At 39.9% G+C, this 18,304-nt stretch overlaps 1 protein-coding gene across 6 annotated transcripts in view; it reads right to left on the reverse strand.

Moving 5' to 3' along the window:
* Positions 1–18,304, reverse strand: part of sdk2b (sidekick cell adhesion molecule 2b) — a 1,001,963-nt gene that overhangs the window by 801,209 nt on the left and 182,450 nt on the right. The window lies entirely within an intron of this gene.

Genomic DNA, 18,304 nt, shown 5'->3' on the forward strand with positions numbered 1-18,304 from the left:
TGCCCCCTGAGGGTCTCATTAAGAGCACTGTGGGTGTTCCAATACCTCAAAGACTGCAAGCAGTTCAAGAACTTGGCTCACCACCACCTTCTCAAGGGAACGTAGAACTGGGCAACAAATGCTCCCCTCGTCAGCGACACCCACATCCCATGAATGCATAAAATCATGTACAGCCTTCCATACACTTTTTAAAATGCTTCTTCATATTGTGTAGATACTGACTGACCATGACGAATCTACTGCTATCACTCAAAAGTAGCCCTCATAGTCCTTATGCCAACTCTGTCTTTTCCTTACCCATACCCTACCAATGTGTATTGCTTCACAGAAAATTGGATTGTCATTTGTATTCCCAACTGCACCCTATTGCAAATGATTGCAAAAATGCATGCATGGTCCCTGCTGGTTCTTCTATTCTATTATCTACAGGTTTTACAATTATTTATGTCTTCCCAGTCATAAAACAGTGGAAATCCAAGTATTAACCACTGCAATTTGTCACTAAACACATCCATCGCATCTGATACCACAGCTCCCAAGACCAGTCTTTGTGTTGTTTCTTTAAATAACTCTTTATCTACCATGCTGTCTCACAGATTTCCAGATTTGCTTTAATATATAGTCCCAGAATCTATTCTAAATTTCATTTTCTTTCAGCACCAAATCCATTTGAAGTTACACTGTCTAAGAACTGAATTTATCTTCAAATGTGGCTCTGCAGGTTTTACCAAAGACTAGGGGCACTGCATTAATATTGGACAAACTGGCTTTGTCATGATGTGTGGATCTCAAACCAATGAAAATATCTGACTAATATTTCAAGTTGTAAACGATCCTATATCTTCAAGACTGATGTGGAACATTTTCATTGCTGCATGGCCAGCAATGATTTAACTGAAAGAACTTAAGCAGGAAATGTAAAATCTAATGCTAAATGAGAATTTGTAAAGTAAGAACCAGAGGACACAGCTTAAAAACGAGAGAACACAGCTTAAAAATACGGGGTAGACCATTTAGGACAGAGATGAGGAGAAACTTCTTCACCCAGAGAGTGGTGGCTGTGTGGAATGGTCTGCCCAGAGGGCAGTGGAGGCCCAGTCTCTGGATTCATTTAAGAAAGTGTTGGATAGAGCTCTCAAGGATAGTGGAATCAAGGGTTATGGAGATAAGGCAGGAACAGGATACTGATTTAATGATGATCAGCCATGATCATATTGAATGGTGGTGCAGGCTCGAAGGGCAGAATTGCCTACTCCTGCATCTATTGTCTATTGTCTATAAGATTGTTCGGAATTTTATGCAGCCTCTTAAGAAGCTTCGGGGCTGGGGTCTGTCAAATTGAGTATAATGCTATGGGTGTCATTTTCAGTGACCACCCACCTCCCCTGCTATAATTTTATGTATGGCCATAGTGGTGTCAAGCAGTCTGCTTACCCAGAGGCCAAATGTGGCCCTTACATGGCCAACATATAGTTCCTTCAGGGGAACTCCAACAACTTTCATTGTTTTGGTCTGGCAAAGAAAGGGAACGACTTATTTTATGAAGCCCTTTGGTGACACCCTGCCCATCAAAAGGTCTCTCATCACACTCCAGCTGTTCATCCTGGCCTTGTTCTTCCTTGCCAGGCCTCAACAAATTCTACTACTCCCACCCCTGACCCGGACTCTCTCTCCAGCCCCAAATCTCCCAACTCACTTACTTTGTTATCCATTTCTAGGAACAATTGCTGTCAGAGGCTGGATTCAGTCTCATCAGGAAACACTCACTGACATGTCTGGGATGAGACAGCTGATGATCAATTGCTTTGCAGCTCCCTGAAGCAGGACCAACTTCTCAGAGTGGTGCAGAAGTCTCACTCTGGGCCAACTAACGTATGAACAAGAATTAAACAACTGTGTGACAACCCAGGACAGCAGACATAGGAACTGGTGCGATGTTCAATTCTGCCCATTCTCTCTTTGAAAAAGCTACTTCCATTGTGCAGCATCAGGAACAGTAATATTAGGTTTATTAGTGTATATGCAGGAATATCCAATGTCGTCAGAATTAACCGCAGATTTGCATTGATGACGAGATCCATGAAGATGTAATTTCAGGTCAGCAGCAAAGTATTTCTGAAGGCAGCATCAAATCAGAACCTGTCATACAACATCTGACCGAAAAAAAAACATGAAAAGTTTTCCCTCCAAAGTGCTGGTACGTGTGGTACGGGCAGGGCAAAGAAACAAGAGAATTTTTCAATTAAAAAGTAAATTCTGTGGATGTTGGAAATCTGAGATTTAAAAAGAAACAGAAAATGCTGGGGGAATTCAGCAGGTCTGACTCCCCTTCGGAACTTTGGTTCTGATGAAGACATTGTGCAGCATTCATTGACTCATTTGTTGACCTCTATTGGCAATTCACTTTTCCTGCCGTGTGTTCAGAACTCTCTTTTCCAATTAATTGTATTGTCACTGAGAAGAAACATAGAATGTTCCTAGAAAATATGTCAATGAGGTTACCCTCTGGAGATCTCCTGTTTCAGAGTTAATCTGAGAATGACTTATATAATGGCGACAGCAGTGACTTTTACAAAAAGAATAATGTATAAATGATGAAAACCAGGAATCTGTTTCACCAGGGGGAAGCTAAACTTTAAAACAGACAGGAATCAGTGAAGCTGTAATGATTCCAGCTGATGTTATTACTGAACAAGCCAGATCCCAGACTAAGATCTAGCTTGATAGATCATATTTTGTTTTTTAGTATTTAACAACTCACTGAAACTCAAATGTGCAATGTTGCAGATTTTGTTTGAACAATAAAATGGGAGTTAGTTAAACAAAAATGAAAAAGGCAAAATAGGATAATTTCAGCTATTTGCACAGAACACAATTTTTCAACTTTCAAAACAATAAAAATTCAAATCCATCTATCCTGCTAACGTCACATTACAGATCTCAGACACTAGAGACAGCCCCTTTCTCTAACATGTCTAGTTTGATTTAACTTTTTCTTTTAACTTCTGGTCTGGAAAGTTAGGTAGCCTCTTCGATTAGTCCAACAATTGATTTTCACAAAGTCAAACAACCCCTTCACGTTTCTAACTAAACATTTCTGGTCTGGACCTTTTGAACAAAAATCTTTACACTGAGGTAAACTATTTCCCAACAGTTCAAAACTGTCTCATTTCTTCAGCAGGCTCTGTATCATACATCTAATTTCAATCAGTAAAACAATCTTTTCAAGGTCATGAGGTATTTTCTTCAGTAAAACAAAAGTGATCCTTCTAAACAGAAAGCAAGCTAATGTTCTTGGATGTTTACTCTCTCTCTCTGATTGTGAAACTCTCCCAATGTAAGCATATTCTCATTGCCATCATGGTGACTGCCTTTTTTACGGAGGTGTAAAGAAATCATGGCTTCAGAAATACTGAAAAGTTAATCATTAAACTCTCTCAAATGCACAGGCCAAAACCAAAATGCCAGTAGATCAAAATCCAAACTCTAAAATACATGATATTAAAATGTGTATAAACACTGTCCACCATAGTCTCTCAGTAGCAACAGTGTACACCATATAAAAGATGCGCTGCATAAATTCACCAAGCCACATTACACAGCATCTTTGAAACCCACAACCACTTCCATCTGTGATATACGGAAACACCACTACCTGAACATCCCCCTTCAAGCCACCCACCATTCCTCCTTGAAAATATATTGCTGTTCTTGCATGGTCGCTGGGTTGAAATCCTAAAACTTCCTACCGAAAGGCATTGTGGGTCTACCAACAACACATAGACTGCAGCAGTTCAAGGAGGCAGCTCACTACCACCTTGTCAAAGGCTTTACTTTGCATTGTTATTTAACCAGGAATTCACATGATTCATTAGAGGCAAAGAAAAGACAATTTATTTTCTTCCTCTATCTTCCAACCTTAATAAAAGAACAATGCAATAAAGGAATTGAGCACATCAAGAAATTACTTAAATAAGAAAATGCAGGCCAAACTGGCAATGACCACTTCCCTTGAATGATTTAAAAAAAAACATGTTACACCACAAAGCTATCAATGTTTCATTTTTCCCTTTGAGGTTTATAGCAGAAATATTAGGTGTCTGGCAATATTTTTGAGAAAAAGGGATAAAGTTACCAAATGAGCTTCAGTTTAGAGAGTAAGTGCTGAGTCACTCTAAAGTGCATACAATCTAGGATATGGCCATATGTGTTTGCAGGATTTTCTTGATCTAGCATTAAGTTGAAAGAATCCTTGAAAACATGTAAGGGTTAAGAAAACACTTCCGATTAGATGTCTATACGTACACTACAGTGTTGCTATCAATAATAGCTTTACTTTGCATTGTTATTTAACCAGGAATTCACATGATTCATTAGAGGCAAAGAAAAGCCAATTTATTTTCTTCCTTTATCTTCCAACCTTAATAAAAGAACAATGCAATAAAGGAATTGAGCACATCAAGAAATTATTTAAATAAGAAAATGCCAACTTATAAAGGAAATACACTGGTGACAAAATGAACAGGATATCCAACGTTATGCAGACTAAGAAGCCTTGAAGATAGCATAAAACCATTTTAATATTGTATTAATGTCAGTTGTGCTGAGGTCTCTCAGTGCTTGCTGAACCTTGCAGATAATCTACTGTTATGATAGTGAATCATAATAAGCTATTGTTGAGTTTCTGGATTCTTACTCACTTTTGCTGGGATTTTATAAGAAGAAAGGATACAATTCTGAGCCAGGGTTTTTTCAAGAGTTACTGAAACACTGGCAATCATAGAAAACAGATTTACAAAGCACAAGGGAGCCTATTGGAATGATGAGAAGTCATGAAGGTCAATGGAACAAGAATGGAGAAGAATAAAGTGACAACTGTAAAAGACAGAAAAATCGAACAAACAAAAAGAACAAAATTTAACACGAGAGCAGAGACTGAGAAACAAAAGAAGAGAAAGTAAAGAGAAACAACAATATCATATTCTGACAACAATAACGTATTTGACATTCAGAAGAAAATCATACCACAAAACCATTTAGGAATTATTTTTTGCTCTACTTTAGAATTAGGATTACGCTACATATTCATATCTACAAAGAAAGGAACTAATGTATCATTCTGGTGCTAAAAGTTTACATACATATTTAAAAAAGCTCAAGACCAGGGAAAGGCAAAAACATAAATTTAACAGTGAGGAATCTTGTCAGCTTTTATTCCTGTTGGGCACTAACTAGTCTATACTTGCAAGGACAGAGGACAGGTGGACCAGGACAAAGCAGATAATCAGGAAAAGTGGATCAGTTCCTGGTTGGTCAGATACCACTGGGCTCAGTCCTTGGGCCCCAACTATTTATCATCTATATTGATGAATTAAATGTAGTGATAGAATGCACTATAGCCAAATTTGCAGATGACATGAAAATAGGTGGGAAAGTAAGTTGCAATGAGGGAATAAGAAATTTACAAATGGATATGGAAAAGTTAGGTGAGTGGGCCAAAATTTGGCAGATGTAATTTAAGGTCGATAATTTTGAAGTTATTTACTTTGGTCAGAATAAAAATGCAACTTATTATAGAAATGGACAGAAACTTCAACATACTTTGGTGCAAGGGGATTTGGCAGAACATGTGCATGAATTGCAGGAAGTTGGTATGCAGGTGCAATAGGTATAAGGAGAGCAAATGGAGATTTGGCATTTATTGCCAACAAAATGAAGCATAATGGTAGGGAAGTGTTGGTGCAATTGTACACCACATCTGGAGTACTGCACACAGTCTAGGTCCCTTACTTGAGAAAAGACTTGATCGCATTGGAGGTAGTTCAGAAAGGTGTCACTATCGAGTATAAAGTCACAGCATAGAAACCGACCCTTTAGTCCAACTCATTCTTGCCAACCAGATATCCTAAATGAATGTAGTGCCATTTGCCAGCATTTGGCCCATACCTCTCTAAACCATTCCTATACAATTTTACATCCAGATGCCTTTTAAATGTTATAATTGTACCAGCCTCCTTCTTCTGGCATGTCATTCCATACACACACAACCCTCTCCATGCAAAAGCTGCCCATTAGGTCCCCTTTACACTTCCTCCCCCCTCACCATAAACCTATGCCATCTAACTTTGGACTCCTGCGTCCCATGGGAAAGACCATGTCTGTTCACCCTTTCCATGCCCCTCGTGATTTTATAAACCTCTATAAGGTCACCCCTCAGCATCTAATGCTCCAGGGAAAACAGCCCCAGCCTATTCAGCCTCTCCCTGTAGCTCAAATTCTCCAACCCTGACAACATCCGTGCAGAACTTTTTGAACCCTTTCAAGTTTCATATCATCATTCTTATAAGAGGGAGACCAGAATTGAACACAGTATTTGAACAGTAGCCTAACCAATGTCCTGTACAGCTGCAATGTGACCTCTGACTCCTATACTGAATGCACTCACCAAAAAAGGCAAGCATACCAAATGCCTTATTCACTCTCCCATCTACCTACACTCCAAGGTCTCTTTGTTCAACACTACCCAGGACTTTACCATTAAGTATATAAGTCCTGCCCTGATTTGCCTTTCCAAAATGCAGCACCTCACATTTATCTAAATTAAACTCCACCGGTCACTCTTCCGCCCATTGGTCCATCTGATCAAGGTCCCATTGTACTCTGAGGAAGCCTTCTTGGCTGTCCACTACACCTCCAATTTTGGTGTCATCTGTATACCTACTAACCATACCTCCGATGTTCACATCCTAATCATGTATATAAATGATGAAAAACAGTGGACCCAGCACCGATCCTTGTGGCACACCACTGGTCACAGGTCTCCAGACCAAAAAGCAACCCTTCAACATGATGAGGAGAGAGGCCTGCACTCTCTAAAGTTAGAAAGAGGTGAGGAGATTTAATTGAAGTATATAAATTGCTAAAGGGCACTGACAAATCTGATGTAGAGATGATGTCTCACAAGGGAAAACAATCTAGAAGAAAAGGAGTAGCAGTTTTAAAATCGAGATGAGGGGAAGTTACTTCTCTGAAAAGGACGAATCTGTAGAATTCACTATCCCAGAGTACAATGGATGTTCTGGAACTGAATAAATTTAAGGAAGCAATCCACCGATTTTTAAGTAGCAATGGATTAAAAGGTTATGGAGAGGAGGCAGGAAATGGAATTGAGGCTTAGATCAGCCATGATCATATTAAATGATCAGAGCAGGCACAAGTGGCTGAATTGCCTACCTCTGCACCTATGTAATTTCAAGAATATTAATGTTACTTGTCTATTAATGTCAGGTCTCATTGCACTGTGATGGTGGACATTGACTGAGGATTCATTTGTGTACCAATTTGCAGGAGCAGACTGAAACTGCTTTCTGTTAGGTCAGGAGATGTGTACAATGTGTGTTGTTTAAATAAAATCCTGTCAGTATGCAATGAGTAGGCTCCAGCTAAATCCTTCACCATTTAGTTAGCTGCAATAGACAATTAGCATTCCTTTCTGAAGAGGAGTCATTGGACTTATATTAGTTATTTATATTAGATTCTCTACAGTGTGGAAACAGGCCCTTCGGCCCAACCAGTCCACACCGACCCTCTGAAAGAGTAACCCACCCAGACCCATTTCCCTCTGACTAATGCACCGAACATTATGGCCAATTCACCCGACCTGCATATCTTTGGACTGTGGGAGGAAAGCAGAGTATCCGGAGGAAACCCACGTAGACACGGGGAGAATGTGCAAACTCCACACAGACGTTCGCCTAAGGCTGGAATCGAACCTGGGACCCTGGTGCTGTGAGGCAGCAGTGACTTGAAACAATAACTCGTTTCTATCTCCACAGATGCTGAGTTTCTCCATAGATCTCCAGCCATATTTTGCTTTTAACTACCAGTGGAGAAAACTATGAACTCAATGCCTTCTTCCACTCTTGTGCAGAAGCAATTCAAATTACACATTTGCCACAGCAGAATTCAAATCCATAACCCCAGAACAATAGCCTGGTATTCTGGATTACAACACTGACCCTACCACTACATCACTTCCTGTCACTGTTTTACACATTTCTTTACACTGCTAGTTATTGATGGTGCATTAATCTCATGCATTGTGTGATGTGACAATGCATTGGAAAAGGGAAGGCTGTAGATTCAATCCTACCTAACACTGTGAACATTTGCTATGAATTCTGTGTCCTGTGATCTTATACTCCACAACCACCTGATGAAGGAGCAAATAAGCCTATTGGATTATAACCTAGTGTTGCGTGATTTCTAACTCTATCTAACACCACGTGAGTTGACCAGAACCAAGTTTACTTTCACTTGGGTATAATTAGCATCAATATCTTTGGGTTGGAAATCTGCTGGTATTCCTGCTAATAATCATGATTCGTGGCTCAAAGATGGAAGACTAAATTAGACTGAAATACAGATTCGGTCACCCACCTAAACCCACCACAGTAAAACAACTAGCTAACTTGATATCTAGATGAAGTACTGAAGGATGAGTCAGCATCTTGTGGCGAGAATGAGGGAATCTTGTGAATAACTGCTGACTAAAAGGTGACCCAGAAGTAAACCTGAGATGTGAGCCTCCATTTGGTATGACATTTTGAAACAGACAGTGAATGATGGACATTATTCATTCATCTCCCAGCATAGCTATCAACTCACATGCTGCATACAATATTTATTCCTAGGCTGAGTTTTTCCTGTAGTTTTAGAGCATAAACCAAAACAAATATGGGTGACTGACAATAATTAGTAGGGTAACTAATTTTAATCAGCATTTCGGATTAAAGCAATCAATTCTGGCAAACCTAAAAACAATATCTAACTTTTTTGAACTGAAACGTGAATTCAGAGTGAGGGAAGAAACCATTTGTGTTTTTACGCGTTTTTCTTTCTCCTCCTCAGTTTCCTACATGTTAAAATCATCATTTCACAGGTTTAAGCAATTAGTTCTCCCATGATTCTTGACTCTCAAAAAGCAAGATAATAAGCTAACGTCAAAATACAAATACACAAGTTGCCAAAATGAGCATCTTGGGTGCTATTTTAAAACGGAATTATTAATTAAAGATATTCTATTGCTTTCTTTTTTTATCCATCCACCAAGCTTAATACATGTTCTGAATTTGTAGCATGTTCAACACATCCCACAAGTGTCCAATTGTGCACTGTTTTTGATGTGTCTGAAATGATTCTCTATTATATTTTGTAGATTAAATTCTACCTTACAGCTTCAGCTTACAGAAGCATAGCTCTGAGCAAACATATCACCTGAGGATTTCAGAACCATACAGACCTCTAAGCAAGATTTTCAGTTAAGGCATTAAAATAAATCAAAGGATAAATGATATTGTGTCATTGCAATCTGCATGTTACCGAATATTGTGTGAGTTACTTGCAAACTTAAATAACTTTCAGATAATTAGCAGGTACCCATTTTTTTCAGATGCCACATTGAGTAATTTCTCAAATTCAGTGACCAAATCAAGGAAGCACATAATAATAGATTCTCATTATAAAATAATCGCTCATTTGTCACAGAGTGACATACTTAACATTGAAAGCTAGCACTTGTAGAAGTAACCAATGCTCATTGAATAATAACACCTTATACCTATTAAGTGCCCCAAAAGGTAATATGTAATAACTACAGTAAAGTGGCTATTAGCATTTGTCATATGATTGCTATGAATGAGAAGATTAAATGTTCGGTTCAAGAATTGGGAACAAAAATACACTGGAAACAGAGCACACTGAAATAACCCAATCCAGTTGCGTAAAACGGATACAGTGAGTAGAAGTCTATTTTCAATTAGTCCAATTTTCTTTTTAAACAAAGTCAGTGGAAAAGAAAATCTAATGTGTTGTAAAATGGGCTGTCAGTTATTGGCTGAGTGCCTAAATGATACCATTTTGTGATATGCGTTTGTACATAGTATACCAGCTGGCATCCTGTACTCATGTGACCTCTACCTGTGCTGTAAATGTTTTTTTAATTGCTTCAGAACCCTGGAGCAACATTGTGATGATGTAATAGAGCTGCATATCACTAAACCCAAATAGCACAAGAGTGTGAACAGAGTTAGAACTCTCTCAGGCATGTGGACATGAACATATGAAGAATTTTTAGTCCTTACCTAATATAATTGTAAGAAAGAGCCTGGTCTAACTGCGATTACCATGTACAGCAGCGTGTAGGATTTGTGTATAATAAATAGCATTATTTGGTGTCCAAGCTTGAAGGCAGTTCTTGATTTTTCTTTCTTCTCAACAGGTCTTTCATGAGCACAAACTTCTAACGTGGCTTCAGACCACACGAGAAAGGGGTAAGCTGACTTCACTTTAGTTTGTGACAGCCAATTAAACACATTATTTGAAACAGGCCCAAATGAATTTCACTCACACTCTGGGATCTACTTTTAAATCCATCTCAGTCAGGCAAGACGTCTGCTCCATATTGCCAATTATAAAAGGATCTATGCTCGATAAATGTGGGAAATCATTTCATTTAGTAATGCACTTTGTGGTACTAAAGTTCCACAAATTTGGCAAAGAGGGCACATAATTACTGATACGTGAGATTATTAAATGTCAGGAGTCAGCAGACTTTTGCAATTGAAATCTAAAGACAATAGTGGCACAGAGTGGAGAGAGCTTTGCTTTGCAGACAGCTTCACTGTCTGTGAACACTGGTTCTACCACCATGCTGCCATGAGGAAACCTTGAGGGTAGGATAACAGATGTCGGAAGGCATTTGCTGGAGAGTGTGCAAATAAACGCCCTCACATCCAGCATTTGATGCCTTCCTTTAATTGGTTTATAGAGCTCACTTTGTGAGCTGCTCCACATTTCACAACTTGTAGGATTGTTCAATGTTCTACAGGCTGTAATATGTATGGCAGAGATAGAAAGATGGTAACAATGCACTCAAAAATGTAATGGTGAAGTTTGCCACTCAGCTCATGTTAATTGGAACATCTAATTCATGTAATCCAACAGTGAGAGTTTAAACATTGCACACATGTTGTAAAATGTGTGACTACAGACCTTCATCCTTGAGGGATTAAAACAGATCATTTTGGGGTAATGTCTGCTTCAAGATAGAATCATAGAGTCATACTGTACCTGTAAACCAACTCTGGCAGTTCATTCCACATATGAACTCTTCTGTGTAAAAAAAGTTGTCCCTTGTGTCCTTTTTAAATCTTTCTCCTCTCACCTTAAAAATATACCCTCTAGTTCTGAACTCCCCCACCTGGGGGAGAAGACTTTTGCTATTCAACTTACCTATGCCTCTCATGATTGTATAAACGTCTATAAGTCACCCCTCCTACACCCCAGTGAAAAATGCTCCAGTCTACCTTTATAACTCAAACTGTCTATTCCTGACAACATCTCCCATTTAATAATATCCTTCCAATAACAGCCGGACGAGATGTTATACATCGTCATAGGATTCAGAATAAAGTCCAATTACTTATTGGGCGGCATGGTGGCACAATGGTTAGCACTGCTGTCTCACAGCACCAGGGACCCAAGTTTGGCCTTGGGCAACTGTTTGTGTGGAGTTTGCACATTCTCCCCGTGTCTGCATGGGTTTCCTCCGGGTGCTCCGGTTTCCTCCCACAGTCCAAAGATGTGCAGGTCAGGCGAATTGGCCATGCTAAATTGTACCTAGTGTTAGGTGAAGAGGTAAATATAGGGGAATGGGTCTGGGTGGGTTGTGCTTCGGCGGGTCGGTGTGGACTTGTTGGGCCAAAGGGCCTGTTTCCACACTGTAAGTAATCTAATCTAAGTACTTTACCAAATTCACAATTGATTTTTGAGTCAGGTAGATCTGCATTACTATGTGGTGATGTTGATGATGAGCTAGTTGATTTAGATTCTTGATTATGTGCCGGAGAAGTACACTTGTACCACCTGCTTCAGAGATATGTAGTAATATCTGTGAACAGTTTGATTAGAAAATATCTCTTGATTCTTCTTAGTCACTCAATGACCAAAATAATTTTATGCTTGAATTTGGAGTGCTTGATAATAATACCAGGTGACCAACATGGACAAATGTTTTGTTTCCTGGCTCCAATAATTTTAATGAATGAGAAATTTATTAAAATACACAATAACATAAGGTAAAGCTACTAATTTAAAGAAAATAGAAATTAACTATTACTGTGAGATAAAGGGTATTAATTAAGTGTATTATTTTATTTCTAGCTGCAGTTCTTCTCTTCCAATGTCATTGATGCTCAGAAAGAAACAACAGTGGAGGGCAGGACAATCTTTGTTATTGCAGCTTTGCTGATGACAGATCAAGTATCTAATTTATACTGTCTCTCTTTCACCAAATTTGAGGAGAGGGAATGCATTAGTCACAGATATACAGATGTCTTGATTATTCATCGGTCAAGTGAAACAAAATAAAGTTCTGCATTACTATGGACTTGTAATTTTACATGATGCCACAAGTATCTTAAGAGTAGCTTGGCTCCAAAGCAATATCTTGCTTAACAGACTACAAAGGAATAATTATTTATTGGGCAAATAATTTGTTGTGTAAAGTGTCAATTCCAATCCTGGCATTTGCCAGTTCATGGGCTGAAAGTGTGTTGCTGGAAAAGCACAGCAGGTCAGGCAGCATCCAAGGAACAGGAGAATCGACATTTCGGGCATGAGCCCTTCTTCAGGAATGAGGAAAGTGTGTCCAGCAGGCTAAGATAAAAGGTAGGTAGGAGGGATTTGGGGGAGGGGCATTGGAAATGTGATAGGTGGAAGGAGGTCAAGGTGAGGGTGATAGGCCGGAGTGGGGGTGGGGGCGGAGAGGTCAGGAAGAAGATTGCAGGTTAGGAAGGCGGTGCTGAGTTCGAGGGATTTGACTGAGACAAGGTGGGGGGAGGGGAAATGAGGAAACTGGAGAAATCTGAGTTCATCCCTTGTGGTTGGAGGGTTCCTAGGCGGAAGATGAGGCGCTCTTCCTCCAGCTGTCGTGTTGCTATGGTCTGGCGATGGAGGAGTCCAAGGACCTGTATGTCCTTGGTGGAGGGGAGGGGGAGTTGAAGTGTTGAGCCACGGGGTGGTTGGGTTGGTTGGTCCGGGTGTCCTAGAGGTGTTCTCTGAAACGTTGCGCAAGTAGGCAGCCTGTCTCCCCAATATAGAGGAGGCTACATTAGGTGCAGCAGATGGAGTAAATGATGTGTGTGGTGGTGCAGGTGAATTTGTGGCGGATATGGAAGGATCCCTTGGGGCCTTGGAGGAAAGTAAGGGGGGAGGTGTGGGCGCAAGTTTTGCATTTCTTGCGGTTGCAGGGGAAGGTGCCGGGAGTGGAGGTTGGGTTGATGGGGGGTGTGGACCTGACGAGGGAGTCACGGAGGGAGTGGTCTTTTCAGAACGCTGATAGGGGAGGGGAGGGAAATATATCCCTGGTGGTGGGGTCCGTTTGGAGGTGGCGGAAATGACGACGGATGATACGATGTATATGGAGGTTGGTGGGGTGGTAGGTGAGGACCAGTGGAGTTCTGTCCTGGTGGCGATTGGAGGGGCGGGGCTCAAGGGCAGAGGAGCGGGAAGTGGAGGAGATGCGATGGAGGGCATCGTCGATCACGTCTGGGGGAAAATTGCAGTCTTTGAAGAAGGAGGCCATTTGAGTTGTACGGTATTGGAACTGGTCCTCCTGGGAGGAGTCTGAGACGGTACAGGTGAATTTGAGGTCGGGGTGGAAGGTGTTGGTAAAGTGGATGAACTGTTCAATCTCCTCGTGGGAGCACGAGGCAGCACCGATACAGTCATCGATGTAGCGGAGGAAAAGGTGGGGGGTGGTGCCAGTGTAGCTGCAGAAGATGAAGTATTCCACATATCCTACGAAGAGGCAGGCATAGCTGGGGCCCATGCGGGTGCCCATGGCTACTCCTTTGGTTTGGAGAAAGTGAGAGGATTGGAAAGAGAAGTTGTTCAGAGTGAGGACCAGTTCAGTCAGTCGAAGGAGGGTGTCAGTGGAAAGGTACTGGTTGATACGGCGGGAAAGGAAGAAGCGGAGGGCTTTGAGTCCTTCGTGATGGGGGATGGAGGTGTACAGGGACTGGATGTCCATGGTGAAGATAAGGCGTTGGGGACCGGGGAAGCGAAAATCATGGAGGAGGTGGAGGGCGTGGGTGGTGTCCCGAACGTAGGTGGGGAGTTCTTGGACTAAGGGGGACAGGACCGTGTCGAGGTATGCAGAGATGTTCCTGGCATTTTCATTATTGCAAGCATTGAGGTCAGCAAACTATGCTATAAAGAGATTTCTCCTGGAGTGTAACAAACTGTGCCAAGAAATTTGCATTGATAATCAATGAAAATGTGTGATATATCTTCTCAGTTCTGGTAAAGTTTCTCACTATCTTACTGATAATGCACATGTCTAAAGCAGAAGCCTCTACATTGATTTAGTTTGGTTCCCACATGTCTCCAGCACTAGAACCTTTTGATCAACCACAAGCTTCTGGTGCTCAGGGTCAAAGCTCTCAAGCAGTTAGGTTCTGTACTTTGGAAGTACAGAAGTACAATTTCACTCAAAACAAAACATATTTTTGATCAGCTTGCTCAAACCTTTTATAACTGCTTAATTGGCACTCTCTTAAGTGAAGGCCCTTGACATGATTTATTGCATTAAAGAAAATGCATACCTATACATTTGTTATATTGCATTAGGTTCACTATTAGGGTATTAGAATGGGGTAGGGACAGCCAAGTAGTAAGGATGAATGTTATAGCAGTTTGGCCATTCTTCTAGAAAATGTCACATGACAGAAGCAGCCTTGTGTAGTTAAAAGAAAGGTTTCTATTACTTGAGGAATGCTCATTGTCTGCAGACTGCTTTCATATTTGGAGACATTACCAAGACATTATTCTTGGTGAGGGTAAGTAACACTTATTATGTTTTGGTAAAAATTAAATGTTAAATGGAGTCAGCAATCAAAATGCACACAGAATGATGTAATTTATATCTGTGCATCTGGTAGAAAATGCGATACTGTATCCAACTATGAAAATGGGAACATGTTTCACTGAAAACCTGATCAGTATCAGAGGGATAATTAGCTTTAGTTTGGTAATGTTTCAATTACTGTATATACTCGAGTAATAATTGATCTCATGTAAATGCCGACCCCTATTTTTGGCCAAATAATCTGACATTTTCCACATATCTTGTGTAAAAGTCAACCCTAGTTCTTCGCAGATATCAGATCAATGTTTATGTGTCAGTCTGTTGACCATCATGCTCCACTCCAGAATCCAGTCTGCCGTTTGTTCAGCTCCGCTCACAGTCTTCCAGTCTGTTGGCTGGTGTGTTCTACTCCGGGTTTTCAGAATTAGCGTAATTCATTGTTTATTTTTCTTTATTCGTTTCAAGATCAATTGGGTTTCTTCTAATGATATGGTATGAATTTTGATAGGCATGAATTTCAGCCCCTCAAAAGTAGTATCCACGTAAGAGTCGACCCAATAATTTAACCTTAAAAAGTAGTACAAAAATTCGATTATTACTCGAGTATATACGGTATTAAACATTCTGGGAGAGAGCAAATGAGATTATATACAATATCATGTACAACAAATGGAAATGGGTGTTCATTATAATTTATTTGGACATATATCTCCTAAGTGGCAAATACTTTAAATATATCCTCATGCATATTTCGTAAGTGTGTGTCAGAACTATATTTAGAAATGATGCACATCATCATATTGATGTCCCACATCATAAAGGAAGTGAAAATGGTTTCAGAGGCCAGATTTTTACTTTTTGAGAGGAATCGCAATTGATAGAGTTAAGATGTATTTGGAAGTTCGGCAGTTCTTATTTTAAAGTTCAGCTAGTAAAGAGGCACATCAAAGGCAATAATGAGCAAATTCAATACTTTTGTTCCAAGAAGCAAATCCTCATATGAATGAAATGGACTTATTTCATATATTCCATTCACAAAAATAGCTGCTACAGATGAAACAAAAATCTATGTTGCAACTATCAACTTGTAACACCAACTCATCCATGGGCAGTCATTGCTCTCTTATGTATCCTTGGACGGTTGGTCATGAAGAAGGAGGTAAAAATTAATGTTCAACATAAACAGCAGGCTGTAACCAACAAACCTGCAATTCAAATACTTGGAAAGGGACGCAAGCAGTTTGCAGGTAGTCACACAGAATGGATAAATTATTTTATTTTCATGCCTGTCCCAATTATTGAAGTCAATCTGAACAAAAGCTGCACCAAAAAAATGCATTTGGTCAGAGAAATGCGAAGACGGATTGATTTCACTTCAAAATGAATTTTAAAAATGAGGTAAAGAGACATTCTACTTCATCCGTATTTAAGCAATATAGCTGCATCAGAATTTCTAATCTGCACAATGAGAATCTAGAGGAATGGCTTTGTAATAAACAGGGTTCTGTTCACATGCTATGGATTGACTTGCATGTTTTTTTTAATGCAGAGGCACAATTCACAACCTTCCGATGCTGTTTCCTATAAAGGTAGGCAGTCCTTCAATCTGTGCTGCCTGCTCATTTACTTGATGGTTAACAAATTATAGGAGCACTGGACCAACTCTCGACACTACAATGCATCTAACTGCTACTGTGTTCTGCAGGAAGGCAAGAGGCCTGGTACACATAGCATTTGGTGCAGCCAACCTTCTGTTCTTAAAAGCAGTGTGTTTTTCTTAAAGGAAAGCACTTTTGTATTACAGAATGTTGTTGCAGAAGTTGATGCTGCAATGTACAATGCCAGGGCAAAGGACTGACTCCGGATTCTTGGATGCAGCATCCGATATTTTAATGATGTAGGTTGACAGATGCTAAGGTTATACAAGGTTTGAGCAGGATGGAGGACTTCAGTGACTACCCTCTCGACTCTATGACCCAATGGATCATAATCCCAGATCACCTATGGACATATCAAAGTTTAATGCCAACATGTGTTTTTCACAGAGGACTGAAACAACCAAAATTACAGATCACGTAAATTCAATGGATTTTTGAAGAGATATTGACCTTGGAATGTCATACATGACAAGGTGTCGAGGAAGCTTCAAAGAGATGGATTCAAAAGAGAGAAATGCGCTACAAACAATTATAATCTCCTGAGGGTTACCTCAGACTGTGAATATGATGAGAGAAAAGAAAGCAGTCAGAGTAAACAACATGCTTGTCTCTTCCCTTTCAAGAAAACATGAAAACAGAGATTTAAAGTCAGTTCAACCCTGGTCTGCATTGCTATTTTTAAAAGGTATGCTAAGAGATGAGGTGTTTGTGTGTGCCAGTGGGCTGGGGTACTTGTGCCTATTGTTCTGGGTTTGACTGCTGATGTGCTGTGATGGTCACAGTTGAAGAACCACTCACTAGTCACTCCTGCAGTGTAGGTAAATGCATTGTCTCACTCTAAACACCAGGTACCACCTAGCCAGAAGACCAAAGGAAAAAAGCAGGAGAAAAGAAGGACCCTCTCACTCTGAGTACTATCAACCAGCCACCATGAAACAAAAACAAAGAAAAAGGATTTCAAAAGATTTGCAAATTCAAACATTCTGAAATTGATGGTTCAAATATAAACCTTCATTAATGACCCACAGAAACGGATCCATATATCTTTTCGTCTCCATTTGTCTGTGTTGATTATTTTATTTCACATTTAGTAACTAATAAATTCACTCTTTTGGTAACTCAAGAAAGCATGGTTAAATTGGCTCCTTTTAAATTCATTTGATCTGGGAGAATGGTATCCCAAAGGGAGAGGATCTTGGTAATTTAACCTTCTTATGATCAACTGAGGGGATGGGTGAATAAAACAGATGAGCCTGTTCATCTTTCCTGAATCTGGGAGCTTGACAGGTTGGAAAATCCAGACTTAAGTCATAATAATTTGGGGAACCTTGCCCAGGGTCTGTTCATAACTGGAAGGGCTGGGGGGAGGTTCCTGGGGAGATCAATTCCAGCAATTCTTTGCTGTACACAGATTCAAATGTAATACTGTAGCTGAATGCAAACCTTACCAGGGGGCATACATTTAGAGAGCTGTTCTTTTCAACATCTATTAAGTACCCAAAATAATAGCTTTGAGATAGTTTGAGGCAAAACCTTAAACAAAATTAAAAGTAAACTTAAACAAAGCAAAGGTAGATAAATCTCTCTCATACAGTGGCACAAAAGGGATTAAATTTATTTCATATATTGGTTATGAGTAAAAATAAAAAAGGTAAAATCTGCCTTTAATCACCTGAGAAAAGACAAGATTTGATTAAGTTCCTGTAGTATTAATTCA

The sequence above is a fragment of the Chiloscyllium plagiosum genome, unplaced genomic scaffold, assembly GCF_037043375.1.
Source record: "Chiloscyllium plagiosum isolate Xiang-an unplaced genomic scaffold, Cpla_swu_hap1 HiC_scaffold_25, whole genome shotgun sequence".
NCBI lineage: Eukaryota > Metazoa > Chordata > Chondrichthyes > Orectolobiformes > Hemiscylliidae > Chiloscyllium > Chiloscyllium plagiosum.